General features: G+C 38.4%; 1 pseudogene across 1 annotated transcript; it reads left to right on the top strand.

The window, feature by feature from the left end:
- The first annotated feature begins 7510 nt into the window (after positions 1-7510).
- On the top strand, positions 7511-13966 carry LOC148038608 (malate synthase-like; annotated as a pseudogene). The gene is made up of 5 exons (XR_015690438.1): positions 7511-7728; positions 11068-11462; positions 11965-12610; positions 12917-13375; positions 13653-13966. The product of XR_015690438.1 is annotated as a malate synthase-like (transcript).
- The last annotated feature ends 999 nt before the right edge of the window (positions 13967-14965 follow it).

Genomic DNA, 14965 nt, shown 5'->3' with positions numbered 1-14965 from the left:
ATGATCATTGCTAGGGTATTAATCCACAAATAGAAGAGAAAAGTGAGCAAAACTATGAATAATGGTTGCTTTCTATTTCTTTCAGCTTGACACTTGAATGCTATGGCCCAAAGACAATGTAATAGCCTTCAACGCTCGCTACAAAAGCCCCAAATGTCTAGTAACACTGATAGAATGAGTGTATGGCTAGAAATCTCAATTATATTGGAGTTGAACTAGTATTGTCCTACTATTTCAACTTCAAGGATGAAGCTCCTGTGCTTAAAGGGTAGAATATATCCTTCAACGTTGTTAAGGGAAACTTGCCATGGGTAATAGCAAAGCCTAGCGACCATATTATGGTGAAACCATGATGCTCAAAGTTGTATTATGATGTTGTTCAAACAAATGCAATTGTGCAAATTATGTTAATCAACTGCAGACCATGTGGCTCAAATCCTCTACATTATGGTGCTCAATAGCCTTTAAATGGCAAGTAGAGAGAGATTTAGTGGTGTTTGAGGCTATAAATGCTCGAGGAGAGAGAGATCAGCCAGATCCATCCATGGAAGTTCAATTATAGCTTGTGAAGGTAAAGAGGAAACCCTACTTCTCAAAAGTAGAGACACTTTTAGTTGTCTTTTTCTCCTTATATTCCTCCTTTTGGCCAAGAACCTCTACAATGCTTTGAAAAATGGTCATGACCTACTAAAATGGTAGCAACTTTGCCATGTCCTTCAAGGCTAGCCATGGTTTTCTATAGAGGAGCCTGTTTAGTCATGGTCAAGGTGTAAGCAAGTCTTGTGACTAAGTATCTAACTATAGTTCCCTATCTTAACGATTGTAACTATCCTATGACATGAAAATGGCTCCATTAACATGACCTAAGTCAAGAATGATACCAACGTAAAAGATTCCTTCTGTAATTAGAATCATTTTAGCTGACTACTCCTAGAAATTAAGAAATTTCACAAAAGATTACTAAATCATTGCCATCCCATGGAAATCCTTTTGTTATTTCAACAACATAGGGAAGCCATGGCCTTTGTAAGAAAGTACAAGAGTATCTAGCTAATGCTAATGCTAAGCTGAGAAGTAGATGTTTGTCAAAATTGAGCAAAAATTTCCTTACATTGGCACAAGGTTCCCTTTTATAATACATGCCTAAAGAACCAAAATTAGTGGTTCTCTTCTAATCTTATTGCAAAGGCTTGCGATCATTTTTCCTACATTACATGATCATAATGAAGTGAAATGAGAATAGAAAGTATTTGCATGTAACCTCAATTAGGAGAGAGTAGAAAAGGGAGTATGGTTAGCCTGCAATAGAAAACTTGAGCATAATCAACCAATGACGCATGCACACAAGAAATGCTTAAATTAATAAATGCATAGAGGAATCCATATATGAATAAACACATGAAGGCTAATACAAGGATTAAGGTCCACGATTGCCACCATCACACTTTGATCAACTCTGCCAAATATTGTCTAAGTCAATGACACCACATAAATATGCACGTCAACAACTAGAAGTCCCCCCCCCCCCCCAATCAAAGCATGTCATTGTCAAATCATCAACATGTCACCAATGAAACATCAACACTAGGAAAAATACAAAGCAATAGTGACCAAACAATAACATGCTAGCGTAGTATCAGTATGCCAATCAATAAACACAATAGAAGACACGTTAGTGACACACTACATAGGGAGATGTTGGCATGTTCAAACATGACAATGAGTACTCGTGCACAAGATAGTTGTGCATAAAAATGCCATATATCACTAACTAATTCATTAATAACCTAGACAAGTCAAACATGACATGGCACAATCAAAAGATAGTGCCTTCAATAACACGCTAGCACCACTTGAACCCAATCTAACAGACTCAATTATGACACAAGGGGTTCACTATGCATATATTCTCTATATCACGTGCGTTCAAGGCCTATTTATAAATATCCTTGTTTGTGAATTTTTCTTGAATAAAGCACAACCTTTTTCATTCAATCTGTAAGTAATTCATTTATATGACACCCTTCTATATTTTAAAAATGTATAAAAGTGGTACCCCTTATTTTGAACTCACATGATACATACACATATACATGAGTGATCCCCCCCTCTCCCCAAGAGCTCTGACAATAAGTAGTAAGATAACAACAAGCAAATAAATAGAAAACCACCAATCACACATTCAATGCAATGAGCCAAAGTCGCAACATCCATAGCTCTTGGATGATGCTAAAATGAAGGGGGGGATGTTGTGGATGATGGCACATGCATAGACTAGGGAGCTAATGGATTGTATAGAAAGATTGTAGAGTATGTGGTACTTTGGGCATATAAATGGCTCGATAGGTGTTGTAGATGATGCTACAACAAGGAGGAGTGTGTTGTGGATGGTGGCACATGCATAGGCTTCATTTCTAATAGATTGGTATGGAAATAATACGAATCATATGGTATTGGATATGTGGATAGTATGCCCCATAGAGTGTGTAACTTGGATGTAAAAGAGATACTAGGAGGTAAAACATTATATTGGTTTGAAGGAGCAAACTCCATTGTGACATCCTTAATCTATTAGATTTCAACCATTGGTGACATCGATGCACAAGACACGTATGGGACCGTGTTGCAATTCAAGCCATCCATCTTTTCAAGAGAATCACATCAATCTATTATCAACACATGAGTAGTAACCTTCAACATGCTAGAGAAAAAGTTTGAACACTTCAATTTTCATTAGGGTTAGCACACATATAGGTGAGTATATCTTTTAATGAAAAGTACTTCCAAATAATGTGTGAAAATCTATTTGAAAACTAGGATAGCTAATACTCTTATGCAACTACATGACCAATTGGCATGTCTCATAAACATTATAGTTTCCATCATCTAGACAGTTAATTCAAGACATTTATGGATGAAGTAAGCTATCCACTAAATAAGTTGTTATATGAAGCGTGTTGAAGCTTAGAAATTTAGAAAATTTTTAGCCATTTTGGTAATCTAGATTGAGCACAAATGGCATCTGGCCAAGTGGATATCCTAACCTTGTACAAGTACTAAACTAAGATTATGTGTAAAGCATTATGCCTAAGTTGCTTGTCAAAGTAGGGTTGTGTGTGAAGCATTAGCCCTATCTTTATGGTTGTGAGCATAGATAATGAGTTGTTCACAAGTGTAAACTTCAAGACTTAAGCTTCTTGTTTTTTATGAGACTAATAATGATTTTGTTTGCCAAATCAATAAAGAAACACATGTTATTTTTGTGGTAAATAAGCATTTCATCAATGTTGGCCTTATGGTTATGTTATTCAGCCTAAAGAGTGGAATGTTTCCTTCAAGTATTCCTATTATCAAGCCACAAAATTGTTTCCTTCAAGTATTCTTGCTATTGAGCCACAAAAGTGTTTGCTTGTTAATCATGTTCTCTAATGTGGTGTAGCTTCAATATAAAGATAACCATTAGTTTAGTATTTATGTCTATGAAAACATTACTACATTCATGAAAAGGCCCATGGATGGGACTAGACAAGCCTTAGGTTGTTCAACAAATACGTATGCATTTAAAGGATTGAGGTAGGGATGATTTAAGAGTAAATCACATTTCTTTTGGAAACTTAAATCAACTCAGTGTTGGGTAAGCCTACACATTCAGATAGTGAAAAAGTCATTTAGCTCAAAGTATTATTGGGCATACACACAATCATGTGCTTTTATGGAAGATGCAAAAAAAGAGAAATTAACAAGAACATTCTCCTCCATTAATCAAATTGCCATCATAATTTGAAGACATCATGCATAAATGATTTTCTTCATAGCAATCTTGTAACTCTATTTACATGGCCCTCATGTTTTTAGGATGTCACATGTCCATTTAACTTCAAAATTGCATTGTAGACTAGAAGCAAACTTTTTGAATCCTTCATGAACTATTCAAATTTTGCTAAATTACTATTTATGTTCCTAATAAAACCTATGTGACATTTTTGGGATTTAATCTAAACCACTTCATATTCCATGTTTTCAAATTAATGACCACTTGTAAATGTAACAATATCTTTCATATATAATCTGAAGCAAAACAATATAAAGAAAATTAAAAAGTAAAGTATCTAATTATCGATGGATTTGGTAGGTTCCTAGTAAAGAAGCAACAAGTGGAGATGTCAAGTAGAATGTGCAACCAGTTGAGAAGGGCCTCACATGTAAGCACATGCAATATATTAATACAACAGCCATGTAGTGCAATCGGTATTCAGTTATCAGATTACAAACTATCAATATCCTAACAATAACATCTTCTAATACAAATTCAATCCATTGATCACATGTTGCAAATTTTCAAATAAAATCTATATCCTTCAAATCGTTGAAGAGGCATGCATGCATGCAAGAATTGCAATAATTCCTACATGCATGCATGCCATTGTCATTCATAGCGATCCATTTACATGTGAATGCATCAATGACATGATACAATTTAGTTTTAAAAAATTGGAATTGATAATTCATTTCATGATTCATGCATGCATGCAATAGATCCTACATGCATGCATGTATTATTGCAACGATACACTGATAGCGCATGTATGCATGTGAAATCATAGTGATACATTTGTAATTAAACAAGAAATTTTCAATAAGTAATATCTTGATGCTTTGATTCATTGATAAGCAATGTGTGCATGCAATAATTACCACATGAAATTAATCATGTAAATTATGAGACATACATAAGAAATTTCATGAGGTTTTTGCTACTACAAGAGAGTAATGGATGACTTAACAACATAGTATACCCAAATAGGAAAACATAAACTAATAAATATTCTAACATTTCTATTGTTATGGAAGAACGGATTGCATCTAAGCATAATGGATCATACTATAGTGTGCCCAAATAGGTAAAATTAATATAGAAATTATGTTGCTTCTCTTGCTACATTAGAGTCATATGATTGCACGTAAGCTTAATGGAGGTCTTAACCCTAAATCAATTTGTTGCAAGAAAAATGAAATGGATTTCTTTTAAGAAAAAAGATTGCATGCAAAAGTAAGGGTTTGTTCATTATACTTGTAAAGCTTGAGAAGCCTACAGATCATGGATCCCTCACTAGTAGTAGATTCAAAATGTGATTCATAGGTTCATCTAGAGTAGTAGGGGAATTTCGCTTGCATAGGAGATTTATAACCAAAGGAGCAAATATATAGACTACTAGCTCGTATGCATGGAAATAAGCTAAAAATGATTGCATGCAAAGAGGAAATCAAGAGCTTTTACCTCCTACTCACCTACCTTTTTAACATGACCATTGCCGAGTGTGTGCTATGTGAGACTCTAAGAAAATTTAGAATGCACCCATCCAAACCTTTGTTGATTGGCACAACTGGGGGAAAATTCCACCAACAACAACCAATGCCTAATCAGCGACACTCTTTTGGCATGCCGCAGAGGTAGATGAACTTGTGAATGCACATATGACCTAGCTGGTAGCATTCATATGCCCAACCTCACAAAGCCTAGAGAGAGAGAGAGAAACAGAGAGAGAGAGAGAGAGAGAGAGAGAGAGAGAGAACAAATTATACATGAGATTATATAGATCTAATTTTAAACTTGTTTTAAAAAATAAGATTTTGGAGGATTGATGAGCACATGCCTCATGTTATCCTAAAAACCTTCTCCTTAAATGGCGCATGTTTCATGTGGCAAAAGGGTTCATGAGAGGTCACAGATATAAGGAACATAATCCGAGCTTTGAAAGCTTTGGCAACTTAGACTAATGAGATGTTGAATGCATGAAAATGCATTATATGAGGATGTGGCACTCACTAATATATAGGAAGTGGAAGATCAACATCAATAGGATCAAGCCTTGACTATAACTGTAGAGAACCATTATGACCATTTCTCAAAGTTTCTCAAAGATATACACATCTAACGGTGATTTCTATTCACATTGAGCCTATATTGGCATGCATATTATCCACACACATTGAGCCTATAATGTTACATGAATTTGATAACCCATAAACTATATAGAGAGGTACTTGTGTTTCTTCCTCCTCACATCAACATACACACGTGCGCGTGTGCGCACACATACGCATATACACATTTAGCCATCAGCTATTGGAAACAAACACATAGATATTTTTTACTTTATCAACAATTCTCTATGATACTTGATTGCAACATGTTTGACAACATAAATCTTTTTACCATAAAAATGATTGAATACCATCATTAAATTTTATGTGTTCTATATTTGTTTAGAAGGGGGAGCATGAAGTATTTGGCAAGTGACTAAGGTTCATGTAGAGGTCAAGTCAGGGGGTCTCGCATTTTACGAGCTGAGGGGTTATAATTGATTCGGGAAGGAAGCTAGGGTTGTTGGATGGGATAGCTAGGTTTGAGAGAGGGATAACATTTTGGGGAGAGGTAAGTTTGGGTTTGGTATGGTATTTCGAGGGCCAGGGGGTCGTTGAGTTTTAGTGGCACATGGGAGAGGGTATCAAAACTTAGGGGGTTGGGAACTTTGGTACTTTGGGGGTTAGCATGTCATGGTTGGAGTTTTGGTGGAACATGGGAGAGGGCATCAAAACTTAGGGAGAGCTAGAGTTTGGGTTTGGTTTGGTATATCGAGGGCTAGTGCGTCAGGACTTGAGCTTTGGTGGCATAAGGGAGAGGGCATCAAAACTTAGTCTTTTTAGATGGGGAGTTACACTGTACACACACAAATACACACATAATATAATTAATGTAATAATTGTATGTATGTATGTATGTATGTATTGTAAATACATTAATTATATATATATAACATATAATAGATTTACAATGTGACAATGTCATAGAAATATTATATGTATACGTGTCTATTCACAATTATAATAATATGTTTTATATTTATATTTACATAGTATATTAACTTTATGTACTGCATATTATAAATATATAAATAATTATAATAGTCCATATTAGATATACAGTGCATATTATTTATATTACGTTAACTATATTATATGTATAAAATTAGCGTTTTTATAATACGTTAATAATATAACATACGGGTGATTTCGAGGTGGGGTGGCACCCTTTGGCGGGCGGCGCTTGGCCATCGGAGGTGCGTTGGCGCCGCCGGGAGGGCTATGGAGGACAGGTGTCCTCCCAATCTAATAATTGGATAGATAATCTATCTAATAATAATTAGATAGATAGAAGATAGATAGAAGTAGATTACAGATATAGACTATAAATTATAGATGGCAGCAAGGCTGCCCATCGCGACGTGATCGCTGCCAATGAGCTCGAAATAGGAAAGGCCATCAATGCCGCCAAGGAATGCGTATGACAAAACAATACCAAAAAAACCTGGAGTTTTTGACTGATCAGGACAAAACGGCCAATCATCATCAATGATATGATGGATCATTATATGATGAAAGCTACAGCATGCAGTGCATATTGTCGTACAGGTCCCAACTACTGTGCGGGAATCAAGCTAAATGTGGAGCTCGCAGGACCCCCAGAAAAACCGAGCATTCTTCTTTTAGCAGATTCTCCCGCAGAGGCCTCGGCCATGTATAGCGCTATCTTCTTGTTCCCCCCTCTTTAAAGAAAAAAAACAGATCATTGAGTAGCTACTACTGCGTGCTCTGAATCAATCCTGCAGCGGCTTCTGTGATTCGATCTTTCACACCCTTCTCATCCTTCTCTCCGATCAATATCAGGTGAGATCAATCAAGGCTTCTGATTTGCAATTTCGTCTTCGGTCAATCAGCTCCTTTCAATCATCAGAAACTTGATCACTGTACGTCCATGCAACAGTTTATATAGAACAAGCCGCACAAATAAGCTGCTCTGGTTGCCTTATTAGGTGCAGGAAAGGTTTGTTATTCTTTCAACAAGCCTGTGATTTTAATCGAGGAAATAGATTTGCAGGTATGATCAGCATGCATGTTGCTTTGTTCTTAAACAAGTTCTTCGTCTCTGCCGCAAGCCTTATCGGGTGCATGCAATCCTTCTGTGCAATGCACAAATCTGCAGCTTTTACCTTCTGAGTAAGGCAAAATATATATTGATTCCATCCTCTGTTCAGAGGGGTTTGTCTTGTGATCAGTTTGCGTTTAATGATGGATTGCCGGCTTTCACTCTGAACTAATTCTCTCGGACCCAAGACCAACCGAGTCAATCATCATGTTATTAAACGGGCTGCATTGTATTTTTGTGCCTAATGATTGTACATTTTGGCCGATCCCGGAGTCGTTATATAATGCAAACATCTTAGTTAATAGGAACTAATTTGACTGTGTTACTTCAAAATCCCATACCAACCCCTTCTTTGCATGCGGGCCTTGATTCTATGTGAGGTACAGGTGCGACGCCTTCTTCCTCGCCATCAAATGATTCTCTTTAAGCAATGTTATTCCCTCAAGTCTAGATTGTCACAATAAACCTCATGTTTTGGATTTATCAGTCAGTACTTCTGAGCATCGGTGGCTGATATGCCCTTCCGTACACCCTATCAACATATTGAACCAATGCAGTGGCAGCCTCCTGAAATGCAGCTGGCCAGTTCTACATATGTCGCAGCAGACTTTTAGACAAAGTCGGTTCCATCTGATTATGGGCATCGTACATCCATCTAGGGTAGTACCTTGGGGCTTAACCCCTGAGCGAGTGCTCAGATAATCTGGAGATTTGCACAAACTGTCTTTCTTATTGAGGCTCATCACCAGTGCTTGTGCTTTGGCAATCAAGCCCCACTTAGCATTCACGTTCTGCAATGCATATTTGGAGCACAATTCTCACCATCATTTCCCCTCATCTTGCATTCACTCGGCAAACAGGTTTACCATTGCATTGTATTATAAAAGCACAATCTCATGATTGTACAATGACCTCAGACATGGGCCTCCGCATGTATCTCTTTGCCCTGTTGATTGCTTGGATGTTACTGCAAGCTTCACAATGCATACAAAGGTATTCATCCAAAACAGTTCACAGCATCATCACACAGATTGGACCTGTTGTTGGGCAGTATCCACAACAAGCAACACATTCAAAGGAATTGTGTCACTGTGTCACGCACTTGAAGCACATCAGTCATTGCGTAAGTGTCTACCAAGGCATTTTAGAGCACAATTGCATTACTTTCCAATGGCTGGTATGGACCTTGGGAAATTTATTGTCATGCTTCTTAATTGCTCCTATGATATTCCAATCATTCAAAGGTGATATTACCTGGCGTAGTACCCCACTTGCATCATGCAAAGCAGTTTATGGCTTGCTAAAAACCCCTATGGTGGCAGATCCATCTATTACCACAGTTCAAGGGACTGCATTCTTATAGATATAGCCCTTTGTAAGCAATCCTTCTTGGGAGTATCTGCATGTTGCTATCTTTTAAACAAGTGCTTCTTCTTCAAAAGACAGCATCTTGTTGCTAATAGTAATTTGAATGGTGTGCTTATCAAGCTTGAACAATTTAGTTCGATTACCATTCACCACGTGGTTGATTGCTAATCTACCTATTGAGCTCATTAAATTTTGATGATCCACTGATCATGTTTATTGTCATCCCTTCACAAAGGGACCATGTTGTTTGTTTGCACTAACGATTGCCAGCTCTCACTGTGAACTTCTCGTGGACTGAAGACCAATCAATTTGATCATCAACTATTTAAAGGGGCTGCATGGTCTTTTTGTGCCTAATGATTGTATATTTTGATTGATCTTTGAGGCTTAATATGTAAGCATCTTGTTCTTATTGACCATTTGACTGACGTGACTATTGGGTTGAATGTATAATATAGTCTCTTTATGTTACTTCAAAATCCCATGCTAACCCCTATAATTTTTCTACATAGCTTAACTGATCAGCAAGCTTAAGTATGTAGGTCTCATATTCCCATTGCTACATGGAATGATCTGTTTATCAAGTTTTAATCAATTATCTTGATTAATTAGCACCACCTACTGTTTCATCTCATGGTTGATTGTTAATTTCTCTAGAGCCTCTGGATTAAATTTTGATGGACTGATCATGTTTATTGCTGTCCCTTCACAAAGGGACTGTCTGGCATGCTTTGGCCTAAAGATTGCCAGCTCTGTACTCTGAACTTCTTGTGGACACAAGACAATTGAATCAATCATCTACATAAAGGGGCTACATGGGGCCTTTTGTGCCTTTAAATTGTATAAATTTTGACTGATCCTAGCGGCTTAATGTGTAAATCAGCTTGTTTTTGTTGATTTGACTGATCGAGGACTAATCCAAATATCAACCTTGGTTTTCTGCGCATTTTAACTGATCTGCAAGCTGCTTAATATCTTGGTCCTATCACTAAGTTGTCAAGTTTGAATGGCTTGTTTTAGTTAAGCACCACCTACACTTCACTGCATGGTTGGTTGCTACTCTTTCATGAGGAGGGGATTAAATCTTGATGGTCTGATCATGTTTATTGTCGCTCCTTTGCAGAGGGGCTATCTTATCTGTTTCTGCCTAAGCTGTCAAGTTTGAATGGCTTATTTTAGTTAAGCACCACCTATTCTTCACCGCATGGTTGGTCCCTAATCTTTCACGAGGAGGGGATTAAATATTGATGGTCTGATCATGTTTATTGTCGGGTCCTCTGCAAAGGGGCTATCTTATCTGTTTCTGCCTAACGAAGTCTGAACCTCTCTTGGAACCAACACCAATTGACTCAATCATCTATTTAAAGGGACTGTGCTGTCTTTTTACCCCTAACGGTTACATATTTTGGCTGATCCCTTGTTCATATTGATTATGTCAGTGATCTTATTATTAAATCTGGATGTATAGTCTCATTATTTACTTCAAAACGCCATCTTAACACCTAATAATAAACTTTCTGCATGCTTTAACTGATAAGCAACCTTCATATGTAAGCATCTTGTTCCTATTTTGCTAATTTGAATGATCTATCTAGTCATCGAGTTTGAATGGCTTAATTTGATTAAGCACCACCTACCACTTTACCACATGGTTGATTACTAAGCTGTCTGAGGGATGAAATCTTGGTCTGATCATGTTTATTGTCATGCAGCATCCCTGTGAATAGTTCCAATGGTTGCCCATCAGGAATTTCGTTCAGTAAAGCCAGGGAGTCTGGAGCTTCCTGCAGGTGTACTTGTGTGTGGGCGTGTGGATGCAGGTTATGAGACTGTCCTGACAAAGGAGGCTCTACAATTTGTAGCCTCTCTGGAGAGGGCATTCAGGCCACGTGTAAAATACATCCTCTCATGCAGAAAAGAGCAGCAGGCCAAGTATGATGCAGGAGAAGTCCCTTCATTCGATCCAGCAACCAGGCTCGTTCGTGATAGTGACTGGGTGTGTGCCAAGACACCAACTGTCATTGCAGATCGGAGAGTGGAAATTACAGGTCCTGTGGAGCGGAAGATGGTTATAAATGCATTGAATTCTGGAGCCAAAGTCTTCATGGTAATATTAGTACCGCAATGGCTGGTTTGGTACAGTTTGCAATATTGAAGTAAGAAAGTAAAAGTAGTTAATAATGGCATCTAAGAAGCTGTTTGCTACAGTAACCCATACTAATGTTCAGGTGCAACACTTTAGCAGATCACTCTAGTTATTAGGAGTTTAGATACTGTAGTCAAACATTATATTTTCATTGAGTGCATGTTTGAAAGAAGGTCGATACAGTTTACAATCAGAACTGAAGCAAGATGTTTGTGAATGTTTACAGTAATTAACTTTTGAGTTGCTGATGATGTTATGACATTATGCAAAACCATCTTAACATCATTTTTTAATGCTTCTCAGGAGTCTTAATTGACTTCTGAATGATCATGATTTTATGGCATTGTGCAAAACCATCTTAATATCATCCTTTCATGATTCTCACTAGTTTATGTCTCTGTTACGCGTCCGCATTTTTGTCTTATTTCACAGATCTGACTTTTCATTTGTTCTTACTCTACAGGCGGACTTTGAGGACTCTTTAGCTCCTTCATGGGGTAATACAATGAGGGGTCATATTAATCTTAGAGATGCAGTGAACGGAACCATTCAGTTTGAAGACAAGGCACGGAACAAGCTCTATAAACTAAATGATTCAACAGCAGTGCTTTTTGTGCGGCCAAGGGGCTGGCATCTTCCAGAAGCTCATATTGTGCAACACTCAAGGTCTTCTCTATGTCTGTCTTTTTTGTTCACTATACACTTTCCAAGTTTGTGAGGCATGCAATCAGATTTTTCCTTTTGTGACTCCTTTTTCTTGAATGTAATGTAAATGTAGGGAAGCAGCAGTTTGGAACTCGGTATTTGAAAGAGCACAAGATCTGCTAGGTGTTCCTCGAGGCAGCATAAGAGCCACCGTGCTGATTGAGACTCTTCCAGCAGTTTTTCAGATGAATGAGATTTTGTATGCACTGAGGCAACATTCCGCAGGGCTCAACTGTGGGCGTTGGGATTACATCTTCAGCTATGTAAAAACCTTCCAGGGACATCCAGACAGGCTCCTTCCTGACCGTGTTCTTGTCGGCATGAACCAGCACTTTATGAAGAGCTATACTGAGTTGCTGATTCAAACATGCCATAGACGTGGAGTGCATGCGATGGGAGGGATGGTGAGCTGTGCAACTCTGCTTCTTTTCTTTCTCATGGAGCATTTGGACCAAGTCTTGTAGTTGGCTGTGGTCACTTTTTTGTCCATGCATGGACTGTAGGTCATTCTGATTTTCCTAGACATCTTATGCTAGTGTGCTTCCCCCAATCCTTAAATCTGTGCAATTGTTGTATCTTATGCATTTCGTGCAAGTATGTGTGAGCTAAACTTAGCTTATTTATATGCGATTGTTTTAAAGAACTTAAAGCTTAAAACCATTACTTGTCTATCAGCTCATCTTCAGTTTGTCTCATGGATGGGATTGCAGGCTGCTCAAATTCCCATCAGGGATAATGCAAAAGCAAACGAGGCAGCTATGGCCCTGGTAAGAGCTGACAAATTACGTGAAGTAAAAGCTGGGCATGATGGCACATGGGCAGCACATCCAGGCCTCATTGGTTTGGTCACTCAAGTGTTTGATCAGAATATGCCCAAACCTAATCAGTTGGATGTGAAAAGAGGAGATGTAAGAATAACCGAGGATGACCTTGTGCAAATGCCGCAAGGAGTACGAACACTGGAAGGCCTCAGGCTGAACACCAGAGTTGGGATACAGTACCTTGCAGCGTGGCTTTCTGGGACAGGGTCTGTGCCACTGTACAATCTAATGGAAGATGCTGCAACGGCAGAGATAAGCCGTGTTCAGAACTGGCAATGGATCAAATATGAGGCAGTGCTAAATGGTGAGCCAGTTCCTATAAAGGTTACCAAGGAGCTATTTGCACAGGTAAACAGCTTCTGAATCAGTTTAATTCAAACTGCATTGGTCCAGCCCCCCCTTGCTTTTTCACACCTTAGTGGAAGCAGAGATTGGATGACTGCTGCCACCTCAAAATCCTAGCTAGTTATTGTTTGGAATGACTGCAGCCACTTCATTCTAAAAATTTTCTAGCTTTTGCTACCACAGCGTGGTTATATATAACAAGCAAAATGCAACTAGTTCCTAGTGTAATCAAATCATCATGCATTACTGACTGACAATTTATCTATTTCTTGCCCATTAGGTGTTGACGGAGGAGATGATTCGTGTAAGAGCCGAGGTGGGTGCTGAGAAATTCGACAAGGGCCGGTATAAGGAAGCAGCTCGCATGTTTGCTCGTCAATGCACTGCTCCCAAGTTGGATGATTTTTTGACAACTGACTGTTATCGCCACATTGTGGAATATGTGCCTCAATCCAGTCTGTGATCCTTTATTATGGCCCTTTTTTTGTGATATTGCTTTACCTGCCGTTGTGAATCTGGCCTTCCAATCTCTGACATAAGGCCTTCTTTCTTCTTAAATAAAACATTTCACCCACTTACATGCCACTGTTTTTTTTCTTCTTCTTTTTTGCACTCTTAATATATCCAATTAAAAAGATTACATTCGCTTATGCCTTCATCCAGTGTGATTAGTAGTATCGCCCCTGTGATGGTTGGTATGCAACTGCCCATGTGATGGGTAGTATGCCATGGCAGTTCATGGGTGCTTCGGTTTAAGAGGACGCGGTGATCTTGATATAGACTGTGTATTTTCCGATTAAACTGATTTATACAACGGATGTTGAGTCGAATTGACAAGAGTGTTGTGGGGCTGAGAAACAAACTATTTGTGCAGTCGAGAAACGAAGCAGGGATTTACTAGTAGACGCTATGCATTTTAACCAGAGGCTACTTAAGAGCAAGAGAGGCGTGCAGACATACTCTCGTAACCAATACCCATTAATGGTACTGAAGGAAAACCAGCATGACTTTTGTAATTTGTATGCAATGCGGTGCGCAGGGTCTCGACTCTCCACCAAAACCAGTGAATGGTGTGAGCACTGAGCAGATGCAGGAAATTGCACTTGATCAAAAGCACAAGAATCATCAAGCCATTTGAAACCAGCTTTTCTTTTCAAAAAGTGTGGTGGAACCCTGTTTTACCATTGATTACAATAAGCAAAAAATGCATGATGTAAAATGATAAATTGGAAGTTTTGTACTTTACCATACCACTCTTGGTTAGATTGCTATTATTTTGCCCACAAGAAATCGGCACCCAATTGATCCCAAGAATATTGACATCCCTTGTGATATTTCTTATACGTTGATTCCAAAATCTTGGTGTGTAACCAAGAGATCCTTTCCACAAACTGGTGTCAAACTCCGAATGATACACCCTTAAGCCTCCACTTCCTCTTGCTTAACATTGACCCGATTCTCTTACAAATTTTGGAAAACCTTGCTAACCACTTCTCCTCCTATATTATAAAGGACTCCTCTACATTCCTCCTACTCCTTTGAAGGCGAATATATTCATCAACAAGAGACATGATCTCCCCTCAGCACAACATT

Source organism: Lygodium microphyllum, chromosome 3, assembly GCF_053477565.2.
Source record: "Lygodium microphyllum isolate KBCC chromosome 3, Lygodium_microphyllum_v1.1.10, whole genome shotgun sequence".
Lineage (NCBI taxonomy): Eukaryota > Viridiplantae > Streptophyta > Polypodiopsida > Schizaeales > Lygodiaceae > Lygodium > Lygodium microphyllum.
Note: the sequence above shows the minus strand (reverse complement) of the source record. Positions and strands in the feature narration are given on the sequence as shown.